Below are 24347 nucleotides of genomic sequence, written 5' to 3' on the forward strand. Positions count from 1 at the left end.
GTAATAATCACCGTAACTGGGAGATTTATCAGGCGCTTACTATGTGCCAGCCACTGTATCGGAAGCAGCGGGGCTCAGCGGCAAGAGCCCGGGTTGGGAGTCAGAATCCATCAATCAATCAACCGTATTTATTGAGCGCTTACTGTGTGCAGAGCACTGTACTGAGCGCTTGGGAAGACGCGGGTTCTAATCCCGGCTCCGCCGCTTGCCTGCCTTGTGACCTTGGGCAAGTCACTTCACTTCTCTGGGCCTTCAGTTACCTCATCTGGATAACGGGGATTAAAGGCGTGAGCCCCACGTGGGACAATCTGATAACCTTGTATTCATTCAGGCGTATTTATTGAGCGCTTACTGGGTGCGGAGCACTGGACTAAGCGCTTGGGAAGTACACGTTGGCAACATATAGAGACGGTCCCTACCCGACAGTGGGCTCACAGTCTAGAAGCCTTTATGTCCATATCCGTAATTTATTGATTTATGTATATAATGTTTTCCTCCCCCTCTAGACTGTAGTGAGCAGGGAACACATCTACCAGCTGTCTAGAAGTCTAGTCCTTGTACCTACCCCAGCGCTTAGAACAGTGCTTGGCACATAGTAAGCGCTTAACGAATACCATTATTATTATTAGTATTATTATTATTATTATTGTTATTATTCCAAGCTCTGGGGTGGGTACAAGCAAATCGGGTTGGACACAGTCCCTGTCCCACATGGGGCTCACAGTCTTAATCCCCATTTTAAAGAGGAGGGAACCGAGGCCTGAAGAAGCAAAGTGACTTGCCCAAGTCACAGCAGACTTGGGATGAATAATAATAATAATAATAGTATTAAACACTTAGCATATGTACTTCGTACATATGAAGGCCTTCCTAGACTGAGCCCCTTCCTTCCTCTCCCCCTCGTCCCCCTCTCCATCCCCCCATCTTACCTCCTTCCCTTCCCCACAGCACCTGTATATATGTATATATGTTTGTACATATTTATTACTCTATTTATTTATGTATTTATCTTATACGTATCTATTCTATTTATTTTATTTTGTCAGTATGTTTGGTTTTGTTCTCTGTCTCCCCCTTCTAGACTGTGAGCCCGCTGTTGGGTAGGGACTGTCTCTATGTGTTGCCGAGTTGTACCTCCCAAGCGCTTAGTCCAGTGCTCTGCACACAGTAAGCGCTCAATAAATACGATTGATTGATTGATTGATTCGTAAGCACTTAGTACAGTGCTCTGCCCACAGTAAGCGGCAAAGAAGCAAAGTGACTTCCCAAGGTCACACAGCAGACAAGTGGCAGAACTGGGATGAGTAATAATCCTAATCATGATAATGGTATTTGTTAAGCACTTACCAAATGCAGGCACCATAGTAAGCTTTCGGGTGTCCCACAGGGGGATCCCAGTCTTCATCCCCATTTTACAGCTGAGGGAACTGAGGCCTAGAGAAGTGACCAGCTCAAGGTCACGCAGCCGACAAGCGGCGGTGCCGGGATGAGAACTCAGGTCCTTCTGACCCCAGGCCCGGGCTCTACCCACTTGGTCGTGATGCTCCTGTGGCTTGGCTTCTGCTACCGGGTCCGATGCTACTAAAACGATGCCCCTCTTATTAGGGACCTGGGGGAAACCCTAATGGCCCACCTCCTCCGGGAGGCCTTCCCTGACTAAGCCCCCCTTTCCTCTTCTCCCACTCCCTTCTGCATCGTCCTGACTCGCTTTCTCCATGTGAGCCCGTGGTTGGGTAGGGACCGTCTCCATATGTTGCCAACTTGGACTTCCCAAGCGCTTAGTCCAGTGCTCTGCACACAGTAAGCGCTCAATAAATACGATTGATTGATTGTGATTTATTGATTTATAGTGACGTCCGTCTCCCCCGCTAGGCTGTAAGCTCGCTGTGGGCAGGGAATGTGTCTGTTTATTGTTCCGTCATACTCTCCCAAGTGTTTAGTTCAGTGCTCCACACACAGTAAGCTCCCGAGACCTGCACCTGTATATATGTATATATGTTTGTACATATTTATTACTCTGTTTATTTATTTTACTTGTACATATCTATTCTATTTATTTTACTTTGTTAGTATGTTTGGTTTTGTTCTCTGTCTCCCCCTTCTAGACTGTGAGCCCACTGTTGGGTAGGGACCGTCTCTAGATGTTGCCAACTTGTCCTTCCCGAGCGCTTAGTCCAGTGCTCTGCACACAGTAAGCGCTCAATAAATACGATTCATTGATTGATTGAACAAAACATATTAACAAAATAAAAGAAACAGAATAAATATGTGCAAATAAAATAAATAAATAACTAAATAAATAGAATAGTACAACTCTGACGGGGTGTGAGGACTGACAGACTTTGCGATCCCTCGCCGAACATCATTTTCTTTAGACAGAGTCACCCCGTCCCCATTTCCCGTCTCCCGTCCCTCCGTCCGCCCCAATTCCTCAGGCCTCTGGAGAGGGTGAGGATGGGGAAGGGGATCAGTGCCAGGCGAAGGGCTTGGGGGGTGGGATAGGGAGGATGAGGAATCAACATCAGTCGTATTTATTGAGCGCTTCCTGTGTGCAGAGCACTGGACTAAGCGCTTGGGAAGGATAAATTGAATTATTTGCTTCCCACCCCCCTCCTCCTCCATCCTCATCCTCTGACTCACTGAGCAAGCATGACCGGCCCGTGAAGTCACCGATGGGCCGGGAGCCCAGGGCTTTTTTTGGGAAATATTTGGGATGTGGGCAGGATGAGGGGAGGAGGGAACAACGGTGGGGGGGGGTTTCTGAGTCCGGGGATCCCCCTTTCCGGCCCCCTCTCAGTCATTCATTCATTTATTCATTCATTCAGTCGTATTTATTGTCTCCCCCTTTTAATAATAATAATAATAATAATAATAATGTTGGCGTTTGTTAAGCGCTTACTACGCGCAAAGCACTGTTCTAAGCGCTGGGGGGATACAAAGTGATCAGGTTGTCCCACGTGGGGCTCACAGTCTTCATCCCCATTTTACGGATAAGGTAACTGAGGCTCAGAGAAGTTAAGTGACTTGCCCAAGGTCACACAGCAGACACGTGGTGGAGCCGGGATTCGAACCCAGGACCTCTGACTCCAAAGCCAGAGTAAATAGAATAGAATAGAAATAAAATAAATAAATAAAAATAAAAATAAATAGAATCAATAAATAAATAAATAAAATGAATAAAATAAAAATAAATAAATAAAATAAATAGAATAGATAGGTACAAGTAAAATAAATAAATAGAGTAATAAATATGTACAAACATATATACATTTTATTTTGTTAGTATGTTTGGTTTTGTCTCCCCCATTTAGACTGTGAGCCCACTGTTGGGTAGGGACTGTCTCTATATGTTGCCAACTTGTACTTCCCAAGCGCTTAGTCCAGTGCTCTGCACGTAGTAAGCGCTCAATAAATACGATTGATGATGATGATGATGATGATTGAGCGCTTCCTGTGTGCAGAGCACTGGACTAAGCGCTTGGGAAGTCCAAGTTGGCAACATAGACGGTCCCGACCCAACAGCGGGCTCACGGACTAGAAGGGGGAGACAGACGGCAAAACAGGTGAACAGCCGTCAAGTCATCAGAATAAATAGAAGTAAAGCTAGATGCACATCATTAACCTGTATATATGTATATCATCATCATCATCATCATCAATCGTATTTATTGAGCGCTTACTGTGTGCAGAGCACTGGACTAAGCGCTTGGGAAGTACGAGTTGGCAACATAGAGAGACAGTCCCTACCCAGCGGTGGGCTCACAGTCTAAAAGGGGGAGACAAAACCAAACATACTAACAAAATAAAATGTATATATGTTTGAACATATTTATTACTCTATTTATTTATTTATTTGACTTGTACCTATCTATTCTATTTATTTTATTTTGTTAGTCTGTTTGGTTTTGTTCTCTGTCTCTCCCTTCCAGACTGTGAGCCCGCTGTTGGGTAGGGACCATCTCTATATGTTGCCAACTTGGACTTCCCAAGCGCTTAGTCCAGTGCTCTGCACACAGTAAGCGCTCAATCAATGCGATTGATTGATTGATTGATTGATTGTTGGGTAGGGACCATCTCTGTATGTTGCCAACTTGGACTTCCCAAGCGCTTGGTCCAGTGCTCTGCACACAGTAAGCGCTCAATAAATACGATTGAATGAATGAATGAATGAATGAATGAATGAATTACAGGTACATACTTGAGTGCTGTGGGGTTGAGGGAGGGGGGAGTAAAGGGAGCGAATTCAAGTGCCCCAGCGGAGAAGGGCTCCCTTAGACCATGAATCCCACCTTAATTATCTTGTAATAATACTAATAATATTAATAATGATGGTGTTTGGAAAGCGCTTACTATGTGCCAGGGACGTGGCTCAGCAGAAAGAGCCCGGGCTTTGGAGTCAAAGGTCATGGGTTCAAATCCCGGCTCCGCCCATCGTCAGCAGGGTGACTTTGGGCAAGTCACTTCACTTCCCTGGGCCTCAGTTCCCTCATCTGGAAAATGGGGATGAAGACCGTGAACCCCCGGTGGGACAACCTGGTCACCTTGTAACCTCCCCCGCGCTTAGAACAGTGCTTTGCCCATAGTAAGCGCTTAATAGACGCCATCATTAATCAATTAATTAATTGCACAGCGCTGAGGTGGAATCAAGCAAGACACAGCCCCTGTCCCCCGTGAGGCTCACACTCATTTTACGGATTCATTCAGTCGTATTTATCCAGCACTGACTGGGTGCAGAGCACTGTACTAAGCGCTTGGGAGAGTCCAACAGGACACCAGGTGCATTCCCTGCCCACAGCGAGCTCACCATCTAGAGATGAGGGAACTCAATAAATGCGATTGATTGAACAGGTACCATTATTATTAACGATAAGCGCTTAGTCCAGTGCTCTGCACACAGTAAGCGCTCAATAAATACGACTGAATGAATGAATAACGATAGTCTATTATTACTCTATTAGTCTATTATTGCTCTATTACTGTAAATATTACTCTATTTATTTATTTATTTTACTTGTCCATATCTGTTCTATTTATTTTATTTTGTTGCCAACTTGTTGCCAACTTGTCCCTCCCAAGTACAGTGCTCTCTGCACACAGTAAGCGCTCGATAAATATGACTGAATGAATGAATAACGATAGTCTATTATTACTCTATTATTACTCTATTAGTCTATTATTGCTCTATTACTCTAAATATTGCTCTATTTATTTATTTTACTTGTCCATATCTGTTCTGTTTGTTTTATTTTGTTGCCAACTTGTTGCCAACTTGTCCCTCCCAAGCGCTTAGTACAGTGCTCTGCACACAGTAAGCACTCAATAAATACGACTGAATGAATGAATAACGATAGTCTATTATTACTCTATTATTACTCTATTAGCCTATTATTGCTCTATTACTCTAAATATTACTCTATTTATTGATTGATTTTACTTGTCCATATCTATTCTATTTATTTTATTTTGTTGCCAACTTGTTTCCAACTTGTCCTTCCCAAGCGCTTAGTCCAGTGCTCTGCACACAGTAAGCACTCAATAAATACGACTGAATGAATGAATAATGATAGTCTATTATTACTCTATTATTACTCTCTTAGTCTATTATTACTCTGTTACTCTAAATATTACTCTATTGATTGATTGATTTTACTTGTCCATATCTGTTCTATTTATTTTATTTTGTTGCCAACTTGTTGCCAACTTGTCCCTCCCAAGCGCTTAGCCCAGTGCTCTCTGCACACAGTAAGCGCTCAATAAATACGACTGAATGAATGAATAACGATAGTCTATTATTACTCTATTATTACTCTACTAGTCTATTATTGCTCTATTACTCTAAATATTACTCTATTTTTTGATTGATTTTACTTGTCCATATCTATTCTATTTATTTTATTGCCAACTTGTTGCCAACTTGTCCATCCCAAGCGCTTAGTCCAGTGCTCTGCACACAGTAAGTGCTCAATAAATATGACTGAATGAATGAATAACGATAGTCTATTATTACTCTATTATTACTCTACTAGTCTATTATTGCTCTATTACTCTAAATATTACTCTATTTATTGATTGATTTTACTTGTCCATATCTGTTCTATTTATTTTATTTTGTTGCCAACTTGTCCTTCCCAAGCGCTTAGTACAGTGCTCTGCACACAAGCGCTCAATAAATACGATTGATGATGATGACGACGATGATGATGAACTGAGGGGCCCAAGGCCACACAGCAGGATTAGAACTCGTACCCCCACCCCGGCAGATGCGTAGCGTTCAACACAGAGCAAAGCCCTTAAAAATAAGGAAAAGGGGAAGGAGGGAGGGCCGGGGAGAATTCCTCGGCAGTCCGCCGCCGCGGACCGAAGACTAAACAGCCCTCCGGCCGGGGGCTTGTGGACTGTGAGGCCACTGTTGGGTAGGGACCGTCTCTATATGTTGCCAACTTGGACTTCCCAAGCGCTTAGTACAGTGCTCTGCACACAGTAAGCGCTCAATAAATACGACTGATGATGGCTGGCATGGCGGGGTCAGGGCTCGGCCGCGTGTTCCTTGAAGGGAGAGGTGGAGGCGGGGGGGAAACTGATCCTCCTCTGGCTGGGTGACCATTTCCACAAGCTTGGAGCTGCTAAGGGGAACCAGATGGGCTTTTTTTGGCCGGCTCGGGAGCGTCCTGGCCGCCCCCAGCTCTGCCCGGATCCCCATCATCATCATCATCAATCATATTTATCGAACGCTTACCGTGTGCAGGGCACTGGACTAAGCGCTTGGGAAGTCCAAGTTGGCAACATATAGAGACAGTCCCTACCCACCAGCGGGCTCACAGACTAAAAGGGGGAGACAGAGAACAAAACCAAACTTACTCACAAAATAAAATAAATAGAATAGATATGTACAAGATAAATAAATCATCATCATCATCATCAATCGTATTTATTGAGCGCTTACTGTGTGCGGAGCACTGGACTAAGCGCTTGGGAAGTCCAAGTTGGCAACATACAGAGACGGTCCCTACCCAACAGCGGGCTCACAGACTAAAAGCGGGAGACAGAGAACAAAACCAAACATACTAACAAAATAAAATAAATAGGATAGATATGTACAAGATAAATAAATAGATCATCATCATCATCATCAATCGTATTTATTGAGCGCTTACTGTGTGCAGAGCACTGGACTAAGCGCTTGGGAAGTCCAAGTTGGCAACATACAGAGACAGTCCCTACCCAATAGTGGGCTCACAGTCTAAAAGGGGGGAGACAGAGAACAAAACCAAACATACTAACAAAATAAAATAAATAGAATAGATATGTACAAGATAAATAAATCATCATCATCATCATCAATCGTATTTATTGAGCGCTTACTGTGTGCAGAGCACTGGACTAAGCGCTTGGGAAGTCCAAGTTGGCAACATATAGAGACGGTCCCTACCCAACAGTGGGCTCACAGTGTAAAAGGGGGAGACGGAGAACAAAACCAAACATATTAACAAAATAAAATAAATAGAATAGATATGTACAAGATAAATAAATCATCATCATCATCATCAATCGTATTTATTGAGCGCTTACTGTGTGCAGAGCACTGGACTAAGCGCTTGGGAAGTCCAAGTTGGCAACATATAGAGATGGTCCCTACCCAACAGTGGGCTCACAGTCTAAAAGGGGGGAGACAGAGAACAAAACCAAACAGACTAACAAAATAAAATAAAATAAAAAGTGCTAACAAAATAAAATAAGAGTCCCTGACTCCGTGTTTACTGCGGCCTTACTGTGTGCCGAACGCTGTACTAAGCACTCGGGAGAGGACGATGCTCCGCCTCTATATGTTGCCAGCTTGGACTTCCCAAGCGCTTAGTCCAGTGCTCTGCACACAGTAAGCGCTCAATAAATACGATTGATTGATGGATTGATTCTCTGGGCTTCAGTGGCCTTATCTGTAAAATGGGGATGGAGGCTGGTGAGCCCCATGTAGGACTGGGGTTGTGCCCAACCCGACTGGCTTGTATCCACCCCAGCGCTTAGTACAGTGCCTGACACACAGCAAGCGCTTAACAAATAACACCATTATCATTATTATCATCATTATTATTCTCTGGGATTCAGAGCCTCATCTGTAGTCCAGTGCTCTGCACACAGTAAGCGCTCAATAAATATGATTGATGATGATCTGTCAAGTGGGGATTAAGACCTGGCCAAGGACTGTGTGCAACCCCGTTCGTTCACTCATTCAGTCTTCTCTATTGGGCGCTTACCGCGTGCGGCGCATTGTGAGCGCGGCTCAGGGGAAAGAGCCCGGGCTTTGGAGTCCGAGGTCCTGGGTTCGAATCCCGGCTCCACCACAAGTCTGCTGTGTGACCTTGGGCAGGTCACTTAACTTCTCTGAGCCTCAGTTACCTCATATGTAAAAATGGGGAGTAAGACGGTGAGCCCCACTTGGGACAACTGGATCACACTGTGTCCACCCCCAGCGCTTAGAACAGTGCTTGGCACGTAGTAAGCGCTTAACAAATGCCATCATTATTATTATTATTATTACTAAGTGCTGGGGAAAGTATAATATAATAAAACAAGCCCTGCCCAGAACCCAAGAGTCCCTGACTACCGGCCTGTGGCTCCCGTCTGCTCGACAGTCAGTCGGTCAGTCATTTATTGAGCGCTTACTGTGTGCAGAGCACTGTACTAAGCGTTTGGGAGAGGGAAGTGGCTGACTCTCCTGCCTCCAGCTCTGCCCAGAGCCCAAGAGTCCCTGACTATCAGCTCCCAGCTTCTCCCCGCCCCTTGAAGGAGACCCTCACCCTATATGTCATCATCATCATCGTCAATCGTATTTATTGAGCGCTTACTGTGTGCAGAGCACTGTACTAAGCGCTTGGGAAGTACAAGTTGGCAACAACTTGTCGACGGAGAGGGAATAGCTCGGCCCCCAGCTTGCTCCTAGGAGAGCTCGTCCTAAGTCATCTTTTCCCCCCGCCACCCACCCCACCCCAGTCAGGGGGCTTGGGATACGGGGGACAGTCCCTCTGAAAGTCCTGGTGACCTTCAGAGGACCCTTTGGCTAGTCACTCAATCAATCAATCAATCAATCGTATTTATTGAGCGCTTACTGTGTGCAGAGCACTGGACTAAGCGCTTGGGAAGTACAAGTTAGCAACATCTAGAGATGGTCCCTACCCAACAGTGGGCTCACAGTCTAAAAGGGGGAGACAGAGAACAAAACCAAACATAGTAACAAAATAAAGTAAATAGAATAGATATGTACAAGTAAAATAAATAAATCATCATCATCATCATCAGTCGTATTTATTGAGCGCTTACTGTGTGCAGAGCACTGGACTAAGCGCTTGGGAAGTCCAAGTTGGCAACATAGAGAGACAGTCCCTACCCAACAGTGGGCTCACAGTCTAGAAGGGGGAGGCGGAGAACAAAACCAAACATCCTAACAAAATAAAATAAATAGAATAGATATGTACAAGATAAATAAATAAATCATCATCATCATCAATCGTATTTTTTGAGCGCTTACTGTGTGCAGAGCACTGGACTAAGCGCTTGGGAAGTCCAAGTTGGCAACACCTAGAGACGGTCCCTACCTGACAGCGGGCTCACAGTCTAGAAGGGGGAGACAGAGAACAAAACCAAACATGCTAATGAAATAAAATAAATAGAATAGATATGTACAGGTAAAATAAATAAATAAATAGAGTAATCAATCAATCAATCATATTTATTGAGCGCTTACTATGTGCAGAGCACTGTACTAAGCGCTTGGGAAGTACAAATTGGCAACATATAGAGACAGTCCCTACCCACCAGTGGGCTCACAGTCTAAAAGGGGGAGACGGAGAACAAAACCAAACATACTAACAAAATAAAATAAATAGAATAGATATGTACAAGTAAAATAAATAGAGTAATAAATAAGTACAAACATATATATGTATATACAGGTGCTGTGGGGAAGGGAAGGAGGTAAGATGGGGGCGATGGAGAGGGGGACGAGGGGGAGAGGAAGGAAGGGGCTCAGTCTGGGAAGGCCTCCTGGAGGAGGTGAGCTCTCAGTAGGGCCTTGAAGGGAGGAAGAGAGCGAGATGGGCGGATGGGCAGAGGGATTGGGGGCATTCCAGGCCCGGGGGAGGACGTGGGCCGGGGGTCGATGGCGGGACGGGCGAGAACGAGGTACGGTGAGGAGATTAGCGGTGGAGGAGCGGAGGGCAAACATTGAGCATTTTGGCGAACACAATGAAACCCCAAACGGATCCTTCCGGAATCCCGCCCCACACACAGTCATTTGTGCCCCAGTTACTTCAAGCGGCACCTCTGCCCCCTCACCCCGCTTCCTCTGCCAACGCCGAAACAGGCACACTCGCCCGCGAATCAATCAATCAGTCGCATTTATTGAGCGCTTACTGTGTGCAGAGCACTGGACTAAGCGCTTGGGAAGTCCAAGTTGGCAACACAGAGAGACGGTCCCTACCCAACAACGGGCTCACGGTCTAAAAGTGGCCAGCCCCTTTGCCCCTCTGCCCAAGACTGCTCCCCAGGAGTGGAATGGATCAATCAGTCGTATTTATTGAGCGCCTACTGTGTGCAGAGCACTGGACTAAGCGCTTGGGAAGTCCAAGTTGGTAACATATAGACACGGTCCCTACCCAGCAGTGGGCTCACAGTCTAAAAGGGGGAGACAGAGAACAAAACCAAACATACTAACAAAATAAAATAAATAGAATAGATAGGTACAAGTAAAATAAATAAATAGAGTAATAAATAAATAGTAAAATAAGTAAATAATAAATAAATAATAAGTAAGTAACAATAAATAAATAAATAATAATAATAAATAAAAAATAATAATAAATAAATAAATAAATAATAATAAATAAATGATAAATAAGTAAGTAATAAATAAATAAGTAAAATAAATAAATAGAGTAATAAATATGTACAAACATACATATATATATACTTCACTTCTCGGAGCCTCAGTTAGCTCATCTGGAAAATGGGGATGAAGATTGTGAGCCCCCCGTGGGACAACCCCATCACCTTGTAACCTCCCCGGCCGCTTAGATCAGAGCTTTGCACTTAGCGTTTAATAAATCATCATCTCCCTCCTCCTCCTCCTCCTCCTCCCTCTCCCTTTTCTTCTTCTTTCTTCTTTCTTCTTCTTTCTTCTTTCTTCTTCTTTCTCCTTTCTTCTTTCTTCTTCTTTCTTCTTTCTTCTTCTTCGTTCTTCGTTCTTCTTTCTTCTTCTTCTTTCTTCTTCTTCTTTCTTCTTCTTTCTTCTTTCTTCTCTTTCTTCTTTCTTCTCTTTCTTCTTTCTTTTCTTTCTTCTTCTCTTTCTTTCTTCTTTCTTCTTTCTTCTTTCTAATTTCTTCTTTCTTCTTTCTTCTTCTTTCTTCTCTTTCTTCTTTCTTCTCTTTCTTCTTCTTCTTTGTTCTTTCTTCTTTCTTCTTCCTTCTTCTTTCTTCTTTCTTCTTCTTTCTTCTTTCCTCTTCTTTCTTCTTCTTTCTTCTTTCTTTCTTCTTTCTTCTTTCTTCTTCCTTCTTCTTTCTTCTTTCTTCTTCTTTCTTCTTTCCTCTTCTTTCCTCTTCTTTCTCCTTTCTTCTTCTTTCTTCTTCTTCTTCTTATCATTATTATTATTATTATTATTTTTAGACTGTGAGCCCACTGTTGGGTAGGGACTGTCTCTATGTGTTGCCAATTTGTACTTCCCAAGCGCTTAGTACAGTGCTCTGCACATAGTAAGCGCTCAATAAATACGATTGATTGATTGATTGATTATAAGCAGGCAGGCAGACAAAGCAGGTGGGGGAGGAGGGGGCGGTTAACCCCTTGTTCTCCAGACCCTAGAAGGGGCAAAACTCACATGATCCTCCAGGCTGACTGATCTCCGGCTCCGTCGTCCTTCCACCCACTGAGGCGTCACCAGCTCTCCCGGCGGGACCGGCTCTGTGGGATAGGATCGGGGGAGAGAAAACGGGGCGTTAGGTACGGAAGAGCTGAAGAACCCTATCAATCAATCAATCAATCATATTTATTGAGCACAGAGAGCTGTACTAAACGCTCGGGAAGTCCAAGTCGGCAACAGAGACGGTCCCCACCCGACAGTCGACAGTCGAGAAGGGGGAGACAGACAACAAAAGGGTGAGTTGATTTAGTGGTTTAAAACTGACGATAAGGAGTGTTTGCTGGATGCGGAAGTGGATGCCCGATCGCTGGGAATTTCTTGAGGAGCAGGAAAACCGGGACCGCATTTTTTCGAAGGGAATGATCTGGGCCGCAGAGTGAAGTACGGATTTGAGCGGAGGAAGACAGGAGGCAGGGAGGTCAGCGAGGAGTGTAGTGGTCAAGGTGGACTAGGATAATAATGATAATAATAACTGGGGTATTTGTTAAGCACTTACTGTGTGCCAGGCACTGTACTAAACTTTGGGATCATCATCATCATCATCAATCGTATTTATTGAGCGCTTACTATGTGCAGAGCACTGTACTAAGCGCTTGGGAAGTACAAATTGATGGATACAAGCCACCGGAGTCTATTGCCGGGAGCAGTGAGGAGCCGGCGTGCTGATCCTGGAGGGCCGATTTCAGCCCTTCCAGTAATGCTGCTGCTGATGATGGCATTTATTAAGCGCTTACTATGTGCAAAGCGCCGTTCGAAGCGCGGGGGGGGATACAAGGTGATCAGGTTGTCCCACGTGGGGCTCACAGACTTAATCCCCATTTTCCAGATGAGGGAACTGAGGCACAGAGAAGTGAAGTGACTTGCCCCAAGTCACCCAGCTGACAATTGGCGGAGCCGGGATTTGAACCCATGACCTCCGACTCCAAAGCCCGGGCTCTTTCCACTGAGCCACGCTGCTTCTCCAACAGTAACAGTAACGCTGTTACTTTGGATGGGGAAATTGGTATTTTCTCATTGCTAGTAGTTCACCCTTATCATTCTTTCTGTCATCAATCGTATTTATTGAGCGCTTACTGCGTGCAGAGCACTGGACTAAGCACTTAGGAAGTCCAAGTTGGCAACATATAGAGACGGTCCCTACCCAACGGTGGGCTCACAGTCTAAACTGTGACTAAAAAACAGTCTAAACAGTCCAAACTGGGTAGGGACCGTCTCTATGTGTTGCCGATTTGTACTTCCCAAGCGCTTAGTACAGTGCTCTGCTCACAGGAAGCGCTCAATAAATACGACTGAATGAATGAATGAACAAAACCAAACATATTAACAAGATAAAATAAATAGAATAGGTATGTACAAGTAAAATAAATAAATAAATCATCAATCGTATTTATTGAGCGCTTACTATGTGCAGAGCACTGTACTAAGCGCTTGGGAAGTACAAATTGGCAACATATAGAGACAGTCCCTACCCAACAGCGGGCTCACAATCTAAAAATAGAGTAATAAATCCGTACAAACGTATATCCATATATACAGGTGCCATGGGGAAGGGAAGGAGGTAAGATGGGGGGGATGGAGAGGAGGATGAGGGGGAGAGGAAGGGGCTCAGTCTGGGAAGGCCTCCTGGAGGAGGTGAGCTCTCAGCAGGGCCTTGAAGGGAGGAAGAGAGCGAGCTTGGCGGAGAGAAGCAGCGTGGCTCAGTGGAAAGAGCCCGGGCTTTGGAGTCAGAGGTCATGGGTTCAAATACCGGCTCCGCCACTTGTCAGCTGGGTGACTTTGGGCCAGTCGCTTCACTTCTCTGGGCCTCAGTGACCTCATCGGGAAAACGGGGATGAAGACTGGGAGCCCCCCGTGGGACAACCTGATCACACTGTAACCTCCTCAGCGCTTAGAACAGGGCTTGGCACATAGTAAGCGCTTAATAAATGCCATTATTATTATTATTATTATTATTATTATTATTATTATGTGCGGAGGGAGGGAATTCCGGGCCAGGGGGAGGACGTGGGCCGGGGGTCGACGGCGGGACGGGCGAGAACGAGGGACGGTGAGGAGGTGAGCGGCGGAGGAGCAGAGCAGAAACAGTGTGGCTTAGTGGATAGAGCCCCGGCCTGTACATCTGTACATATTTATTCATTCATTCAATCGTATTTATTGAGCGCTTACTAGGTGCAGAGCACTGTACTTTACTCCTGTACATATTTACCATTCTATGTAGGGACCGTCTCTCTATGTTGCCAACTTGGACTTCCCAAGCGCTCAGTCCAGTGCTCTGCACACAGTAAGCGCCCAATAAATGCGATTGAATGAGTGAATGAATGAATGAAGGCCCCCACCTTACCTCCTTCCCTTCCCCACAGCACCTGTGTATGTGTTTGTACGTGTTTATTACTCTATTTTATCTGTACATATTTATTCTACTTATTTTATTTTGTTAATATGTTTTATTTTGTTGTCTGTCTCCCCCTTCTAGACTGTGAGCCCGTTGTCGGGTAGGGACCGTCTCTAGGTGTTGCCAACTTGGACTTCCCAAGCGCTCAGTACAGTGCTCTGCACACAGTAAGCGCTCAGTAAATACAGTGCTCTGCACACAGGAAGTGCTCAATAAATACAGTGCTCTGCACACAGTAAGCGCTCAATATATACGACTGAATGAATGAGGCCTTCCCAGACTGAGCCCCCTCCTTCCCCTCCCCACAGCACCTGTATATTTGTATAGATGTTTGTACGAATTTATTACTCTATTTTATTTGTACATATTTATTCCGTTTATTTTACTTCGTTAAGATGGTTTGTTTTGTTCTCTGCCTCCCGCTTCCAGACTGTGAGCCCACTGTGGGGTAGGGACCGTCTCTATCTGTTGCCGACTTGTACTTCCCAAGCGCTCAGTCCAGTGCTCTGCACACAGTAAGCGCTCAATAAATACGATTGGATGAATGAATGAATACGATTGAATGAACGAAGTCGGAGGATGTGGGTTCCTTCCCTTCTCGGGGCCCCAGTTCCCTCATCCAGAAAATGGGGCTTCAATCAATCAATCAATCAATCAGTCGTACTTATTGAGCGCTTACTGTGTGCAGAGCACTGTACTAAGCGCTTGGGAAGTCCAAGTTGGCAGCATATAGAGACGGTCGACAAAACAAAACAAGGCTTCAGACCGCGAGCCCCATGTGGGGCAGGGGCCGCGTCTGACCCGATTACCGCGTAGCCATCCCGGCGCTTAGCACAGTGCTCGGCACCTAGGAAGCACTTAGTAAATACCACGGTTACTGTTTATTCTTCAGAAAGCCAGGTGGAAGAGAGCAGCTGGTTTCGGATTTGGGTCAGGGCCCTGCAGGAAGGATGGAGGGGGAGACGGTGGGTTAGGGCTTCCTGTCGGGCTGGGGGAAGGGAGGCTTGGGTGGTAAAGGATGCATTCGTTCATTCAATCCTGTTTATTGAGCGCTTACTGTGCGCGGGGCACTGGACTAAGCGCTGGGGAAGTCCAAGTTGGCAACATATAGAGACGGTCCCTACCCAATGGCGAGCTCACAGTCTAGAAGGGGGAGGCAGGCAACAAAACCAAACATGTGGACGGGTGTCAAAAGCGTCAGAACAAATAGAATTAAAGCTAGATCAATCAATCAATCAATCGTGTTTATTGAGCGCTTACTGTATTAAGCGCTTGGGAAGTCCAAGTTGGCAACATATAGAGACAGTCCCTACCCAACAGCGGGCTCACAGTCTAAAAGGGGGAGACAGACAACGAAACCAAACATACTAGCAAAATGCACATCATTAACAAAATGAGTAGAATAGTAAATATGTACTGGTAAAATAGAGTAATAAATCTGTACAAATATATCATCATCATCATCATCAATCGTATTTATTGAGCGCTTACTGTGTGTGGAGCACTGTACTAAGCGCTTGGGAAGTCCAAGTTGGCAACATATAGAGACAGTCCCTACCCAACAGCGGGCTCACAGTCTAGAAGGGGGAGGCAGGCAACAAAACCAAACCTGTGGACGGGTGTCAGAAGCGTCAGAACAAATAGAAATAAAGCTAGATCAATCAATCAATCGTATTTATTGAGCGCTTACTGTATTAAGCGCTTGGGAAGTCCAAGTTGGCAACATATAGAGACGGTCCCTACCCAACAGCGGGCTCACAGTCTAAAAGGGGGAGACAGAGAACGAAACCAAACATACTAACAAAATGCACATCATTACCAAAATGAATAGAATAGTAAATATGTACTGGTAAAATAGAGTAATAAACCTGTACAAATATATCATCATCATCATTATCAATCGTATTTATTGAGCGCTTACTGTGTGCAGAGCACTGTACTAAGCACTTGGGATGTCCAAGTTGGCCACATATAGAGATGGTCCCTACCCAACAGCGGGCTCACAGTCTAGAAGGGGGAGACAGAGAAGAAACCCAAACATGTGGATGGGTGTCAAAATCGTCAGAACAAATAGAATTAAAGCTAGCTCAATCAATCAATAGTATTTATTGAGCACTTACTGTGTGCAGAGCACTGTACTAAGCGCTTGGGAAGTCCAAGTTGGCAACATATAGAGACGGTCCCTACCCAACAGTGGGCTCACAGTCTAAAAGGGGGAGACAGGGAACAAAACCAAACATGCTAACAAAATGCACATCATTAACAAAATGAATAGAATAGTAAATATGTACCGGTAAAAAAGAGTAATGAATCTTTACAAATATATCATCATCATCATCATCAATCATATTTACTGAGCGCTTACTGTGTGCAGAGCACTGTACTAAGCGCTGGGGAAGTCCAAGTTGGCCACATATAGAGACAGTCCGTACCCAACAGCGGGCTCACAGACTAAAAGGGGGAGGCAGACAACAAAACCAAACATGTGGATGGGTGTCAAAATCGTCAGAACAAATAGAATTAAAGCTAGATCAATCAATCAATCAATCAATCGTATTTATTGAGCGCTTACTGTACTAAGCGCTTGGGAAGTCCAAGTTGGCAACATATAGAGACAGTCCCTACCCAACAGTGGGCTCACAGTCTAAAAGGGGGAGACAGAGAACGAAACCAAACATACTAACAGAATAAATAGAATAGATATGTACAAGTAAAATAAATAAATAAATAGAGTAATAAATCATTAACAAAATGAATAGAATAGTAAATATGTACCGGTAAAATAGAGTAATAAATCTGTACAAATATATCATCATCATCATCATCAATCGTATTTATTGAGCGCTTACTGTGTGCAGACTTGGGAAGTATATACGCGTGCTATGGGGAGGGGAAGGAGGTAGGGCGGGGGGGATGGGGAGGAGGAGAGGAAAAAGGGGGATGAGTGTGGGAAGGCCTCCTGGAGGAGGTGAGCTCTCAGTAGGGCTTTGAAGGGAGGAAGAGAGCTAGTTTGGCAGATGTGCGGAGGGAGGGCATTCCGGGCCAGGGGGAGGACGTGGGCCGGGGGTCGACGGCGGGACGGGCGAGAACGAGGCCCGGTGAGGAGGTGAGCGGCAGAGGAGCATGGACTTGGAGAGTTGGCGTGCTGGGAAAAGGGGAGGTGACTGGGATGGATGACCACTAATTATCATTATTATCAGCAGCAATCCTAATAATAATGAAAACTGTGCTATTTGTTAAGCGCTTACTGTCTGCCAAGCACTGTACCAAGCGCTAGGGTGGATAGGAGCAAATCGGGCTGGACGCAGTCCCTGTACCAAGTGGGGCTCACAGTCTCAGTGTCCGTTTTCCAGATGAGGACACTGAGGTTCAGAGAAGTGAAGTGACTTGCCCAGGGTCGCACAGCAGACGTGTGTCGCCGCTGCCACGTCCTTCCCCCGGCCCACGTCCTCCCCCGGGCCTGGAATGCCCTCCCTCTGCCCATCCGCCAAGCTAGCTCTCTTCCTCCCTTCAAGGCCCTACTGAGAGCTCACCTCCTCCAGAAGGCCTTCCCAGACTGAGCCCCTTCCTTCCTCTCCCCCTCGTCCCCCTCTCCATCCCCCCCATCTTACCTCCTTCCCTTCCCCACAGCACCTGTATAGATGTATATATGTTTGTACATACTTATTACTGTATTTATTTTACTTGTACATATCTATTCTATTTATTTTATTTTGTTAATACGTTTGGTTTTGTTCTCTGTCTCCCCCTTTTAGACTGTGAGCCCACTGTTGGGTAGGGACTGTCTCTAGATGTTGCCAACTTGGACTTCCCTAGCGCTTAGTACAGTGCTCTGCACACAGTAAGTGCTCAATAAATACGATTGATTGATTGATTGATTGATTCCCCCGGCGTGGAATGCCCTCCCTCCGCACATCCGGCCAAGCCAGCTCTCTTCCTCCCTTCAAAGTCCTACTGAGCGCTCACCTCCTCCAGGAGGCCTTCCCAGATTGAGCCCCCTTTTTCCTCTCCTCCTCCCCATCCCCCCCGCCCTACCTCCTTCCCCTCCCCACAGCACCTGCATATATATATTTATACAGATTTATTACCCTATTTTACTTGTACATATTTACCATTCTATTTATTTTGTTAATGACGTGCACATGGGTTTAATTCTTTTTGTTCTATTTATTCTATTCTATTTTTCTTGCACATACCAAATGCTCAATACCATCGATTGATTAATTGATTGATTCCCGGTCTAAGCAGTCCCTTTTTAAGAAGCAGCATGGTGTGGCTAGAGCCCAACTTGGACTGCCCAAGCGCTTAGTCCAGTGCTCTGCACACAGTAAGCGCTCAATAAATACGATTGAATGAATGAATGAATTTCTATTCTATTTGTTCTGATGATTTTGGACACCTGCCTATGTGTTTTGTTGTCTGTCTCCCCCTCCTATTCATTCAGTCGTATTCAGAGAAGCAGCGTGGCTCAGTGGAGAGAGCCCCGGCTTTGGAGCCAGAGGTCATGGGTTCGAATCCCGGCCCCGCCCCATGTCTGTTGTGTGACCTTGGGCAAGTCACTTCACTTCTCTGAGCCCCAGTTCCCTTATCTGTAAAATGGGGATTAAGACTGTGAGCCCCACGTGGGACAACTTAATCACCTTGTATCCCCCCCCAGCGCTTAGAACAGTGCACATAGTAGGCGCTTAACAAATGTCGTCATCATTATTATTATTATTATTTATTGCACGCTGACTGTGTGCAGAGCACTGTACTAAGCGCTTGGGAAGTACAAGTTGGCAACACGTAGAGACGGTCCCTTCCTGTGGGCCCGTTGTTGGGGTAAGGACTGTCTCTATATGTTGCCGACTTGTGCTTCCCAAGCGCTTAGTCCAGTGCTCTGCACACAGGAAGCGCTCAATAAATACGATTGAATGAATGAACGTGGCCCACGCCCTTTCCACTACCTGACTAAAATCTAGACTGTGAGCCCGCTGTCGGGTAGGGACCGTCTCTCTGTTGCCAACTTGGACTTCCCAAGCGCTTAGTACAGTGCTCCGCACACAGTAAGCGCTCCATCAATACGATTGATTGATTGATTGATTAGCACAGTGCTCCGCACACAGTAAGCGCTCAATAAATACGACTGAAGGTGCTGTGGGGATGGCTAGGAGGATGAATTAAGGAGCAAGTAAGAGCGGCGTAGAAGGGGGTGGGAGAAGAGAAGAGGAAGGCTTAGTCATTCTAGGCAGGGGACGTGTCAGCCAACTGCTGCTTCTCATTTTACAGATGAGGTGTACGTATTTATTACTCTAGTTATTTATTTTATTTGTACATGTCTATTCGATTTACTTTATTTCGTTAATATGTTTGGTTTTGTTCTCTGTCTCCCCCTTCTAGACTGTGAACCCGCTGTTGGCTAGGGACCTGTATATATATATATATATATATATATATATATATATATATATGTTTGTACATATTTATTACTCTATTGATTTATTTCACTTGTACATATTTATTCTATCTTATTTTGTTAACATGTTTTCTTTAGTTGTCTGTCTCCCCCTTCTAGACTGTGAACCCGCTGTTGGGTAGGTACCCGTGAATATATATATATATATATATATATATATATATATATATATATAGTACATATTTATTACTCTATTGATTTATTTCACTTGTACATATTTATTCTATCTTATTTTGTTAATATGTTTTCTTTTGTTGTCTGTCTCCCCCTTCTAGACTGTGAACCCGCTGTTGGGTAGGTACCTCTGTGTGTGTGTGTGTGTGTGTGTGTGTGTGTGTGTGTGTGTGTATATTGTACATATTGTACATATATATTACTCGATTGATTTATTTATTTCACTTGTACATATTTATTCTATCTTATTTTGTTAATATGTTTTCTTTAGTTGTCTGTCTCCCCCTTCTAGACTGTGAACCCGCTGTTGGGTAGGTACCCGTGAATATATATATAGATATATAGATATATAGATATATAGATATATATATAGATAGATAGATAGATAGATAGTACATATTTATTACTCTATTGATTTATTTATTTTACTTGTACATATTTATTCTATCATTTCATTAATATGTTTTCTTTTGTTGTCTGTCTCCCCCTTCTAGACTGTGAACCCGCTGTTGGGTAGGTACCCATGAATATATATATATATATATATATATATATATATATATATATATATATATAGTACATATTTATTACTCTATTGATTTATTTATTTTACTTGTACATATTTATTCTATCACTTCATTAATATGTTCTCTTTTGTTGTCTGTCTCCCCCTTCTAGACTGTGAACCCGCTGTTGGGTAGGTACCTGTGTGTGTGTGTGTGTGTGTGTGTGTGTGTGTATTGTACATATTGTACATATATATTACTCGACTGATTTATTTATTTTACTTGTACATATTTATTCTATCTTATTTCCTTAATATGTTTTCTTTTGTTGTCTGTCTCTCCCTTCTAGACTGTGAGCCCGCTGTTGGGTAGGGACCATCTCTATGTGTTGCCAACTTGGACTTCCCAAGCGCTTAGTCCAGTGCTCTGCACACAGTAAGCGCTCAATAAATACGATTGATTGATTGATTGGGCAGAGCAGAAGAAGAGCATAGTTGTATCCACAGACACCAGGTTTCTGCTACAAATGAACGTCACGTGAATATTCGGTGAAGAGGAAGAGATTGAGAGGAAGATGGGAGGGGAGGAGGGAGGAAGGGAGAATTACTGAACAATGCTTCAGGCTTAATACGGGGGCCTAATACTAATCCCAGCGCTTAGAACAGTGCTTTGCACATAGTAAGCGCTTAATAAATGCCATTATTATTATAATACTGAGAAGGAGAGAGACAATTGGGAAGCGGAGTGGCCTAGGGGATAGAGCACGGCCTTTCTACATCAACATCAATCGTATTTATTGAGCGCTTACTATGTGCAGAGCACTGTACTAAGCGCTTGGGAAGTACAAATGGGCAACATATAGAGACAGTCCCTACCCAACAGTGGGTTCACAGTCTAACCCCCGTTCCGCCACTGGCCTGCTGTGCCGTCCGTAAAATGAGGTAAAAAGAGCAATAAATTGTTCTTCAGCCCGTATCAAAAGGTTCACTTGCCCTCCCATCATCATGAAAGTTATAAACTAGTTTTTGTTTGGGGGGGAGAACTTCAGTACATATTACTTTTGTACATATTTATTACTCTATTTATTTATTTTACTTGTACATATCTATTCTATTTGTTTTGTTAGTGTGTTTGGTTTTGTTCTCTGTCTCCCCCTTTTAGACTGTGAGCCCACTGTTGGGTAGGGACTGTCTCTGTATGTTGCCAATTTCTACTTCCCAAGCGCTTAGTCCAGTGCTCTGCACACAGTAAGCGCTCAATAAATGCGATTGATGATGATGATGATTATGTGATCGAGGCAGAAACGAAATCGGGATTTTGGTAAGCAGCACGGCCTGACTGATAGATTGATATTTTAGACTGTGAGCCCACTGTTGGGTAGGGACCGTCTCTGTATGTTGCCAACTTGGACTTCCCAAGCGCTTAGTCCAGTGCTCTGCACACAGTAAGCGCTCAATAAATACGATTGATTGATTGATTGATTGATAGAGCACATGCCTGGGAGGTAATCTCTCCGCCTCAGTTGCCTCATCTGTAAAATGGGGATTAGGACTGGGAATCCCCTGTGGGACATGGACTGCGGTCAACCTTAGCAGCTTGTATTTATCCCAGCGCTCAGAACATTGCCCGGCATGTAGATAGTGCTTAGCAAATAGCATTAAAAAAAAAAAAAGTGGGGCGAGTGACTCACAGCACAATCAATCAATCGTATTTATTGAGCGCTTACTGTGTGCAGAGCACTGTACTAAGCGCTTAGGAAGTCCAAGTTGGCAACATATAGAGACAGTCCCTACCCAACAGTGGGCTCATAGTCTAAAAGGGGGAGACAGAGAACAAAACCAAACATACTAACAAAATAAAATAAATAGAATAGCTATGTACAGGTAAAATAAATGAATAAATAGAGTAATCAATCAATCAATCAATCATATTTATTGAGCGCTTACTATGTGCAGAGCACTGTACTAAGCGCTTGGGAAGTCCAAGTTGGCAACATAGAGAGACGGTCCCTACCCAGCAGTGGGCTCACAGTCTAAAAGGGGGAGACAGAGAACAAAACCAAACATTCAAACAAAATAAAATAAATAGAATAGCTATGTACAGGTAAAATAAATGAATAAATAGAGTAATCAATCAATCAATCATATTTATTGAGCGCTTACTATGTGCAGAGCACTGGACTAAGTGCTTGGGAAGTCCAAATTGGCAACATCTAGAGACAGTCCCTACCCAGCAGTGGGCTCACAATCTAAAAGGGGGAGACAGAGAACAAAACCCAACATACTAACAAAATAAAATAAATAGAATAGCTATGTACAGGTAAAATAAATGAATAAATAAATAAATAGAGTAATCAATCAATCAATCATATTTATTGAGCGCTTACTATGTGCAGAGCACTGGACTAAGCGCTTGGGAAGTCCAAATTGGCAACCTCTAGAGACAGTCCCTACCCACCAGCGGGCTCACAGTCTAAAAGGGGGAGACAGAGAACCAAACCAAACATACTAACAAAATAAAATAAATAGAATAGCTATGTACAGGTAAAATAAATGAATAAATAGAGTAATCAATCAATCAATCAATCATATTTATTGAGCGCTTACTATGTGCAGAGCACTGTACTAAGCGCTTGGGAAGTCCAAGTTGGCAACATATAGAGGCGGTCCCTACCCAGCAGTGGGCTCACAGTCTAAAAGGGGGAGACGGAGAACAAAACCAAACATACTAACAAAATAAAATAAATAGAATAGCTATGTACAGGTAAAATAAATGAATAAATAGAGTAATCAATCAATCAATCATATTTAATGAGCGCTTACTATGTGCAGAGCACTGTACTAAGCGCTTGGGAAGCCCAAATTGGCAACCTCTAGAGACAGTCCCTACCCACCAGCGGGCTCACAGTCTAAAAGGGAGAGACAGAGAACAAAACCAAACGTACTAACAAAATAAAATAAATAGAATAGCTATGTACAGGTAAAATAAATGAATAAATAAATAGAGTAATCAATCAATCAATCAATCATATTGATTGATTGATTGATTCCTTCCCTTCCCCACAGCACCTGTATATATGTATATATGGTTGTACATATTTATTACTCTATTTATTTATTTATTTATTTATTTATTTCACTTGTACATTTCTATCCTATTTATTTTATTTTGTTGGTATGTTTGGTTCTGTTCTCTGTCTCCCCCTTCTAGACTGTGAGCCCACTGTTGGGTAGGGACTGTCTCTATGTGTTGCCAATTTGTACTTCCCAAGCGCTTAGTCCAGTGCTCTGCACACAGTAAGCGCTCAATAAATACGATTGATTGATTGATTGATTGAGCGCTTACTATGTGCAGAGCACTGTACTAAGCGCTTGGGAAGCCCAAATTGGCAACCTCTAGAGACAGTCCCTACCCACCAGCGGGCTCACAGTCTAAAAGGGGGAGACAGAGAACCAAACCAAACATACTAACAAAATAAAATAAATAGGATAGCTATGTACAGGTAAAATAAATGAATAAATAAATAGAGTAATCAATCAATCATATTTATTGAGTGCTTACTATGTGCAGAGCACTGTACTAAGCGCTTGGGAAGTCCAAATTGGCAACCTCTAGAGACAGTCCCTACCCACCAGTGGGCTCACAGTCTAAAAGGGGGAGACAGAGAACAAAACCAAACATACTAACAAAATAAAATAAATAGAATAGCTATGTACAGGTAAAATAAATAAATAAATAGAGTAATCAATCAATCAATCATATTTATTGAGTGCTTACTATGTGCAGAGCACTGGACTAAGCGCTTGGGAAGTACAAGTTGGCAACCTCTAGAGACAGTCCCTACCCACCAGCGGGCTCACAGTCTAGAAGGGGGAGACAGAGAACAAAACCAAACATACTAACCAAATAAAA

The 24347-nt window shown here is 43.9% G+C and overlaps 1 protein-coding gene across 2 annotated transcripts in view; it reads right to left on the bottom strand.

Moving 5' to 3' along the window:
• ADAM33 (ADAM metallopeptidase domain 33) overlaps window positions 1-24347 on the bottom strand; it is a 169591-nt gene that overhangs the window by 137163 nt on the left and 8081 nt on the right. For both annotated transcript variants that reach the window (XM_038745299.1, XM_038745298.1), the window contains exon 2: window positions 11867-11949. The gene's annotated coding sequence lies outside the window, so the exon portion shown is untranslated. The remainder of the gene's footprint in view (window positions 1-11866; window positions 11950-24347) is intronic.

This window comes from Tachyglossus aculeatus, chromosome 4 (assembly GCF_015852505.1).
Source record: "Tachyglossus aculeatus isolate mTacAcu1 chromosome 4, mTacAcu1.pri, whole genome shotgun sequence".
NCBI classification, from domain to species: Eukaryota; Metazoa; Chordata; class Mammalia; order Monotremata; family Tachyglossidae; genus Tachyglossus; species Tachyglossus aculeatus.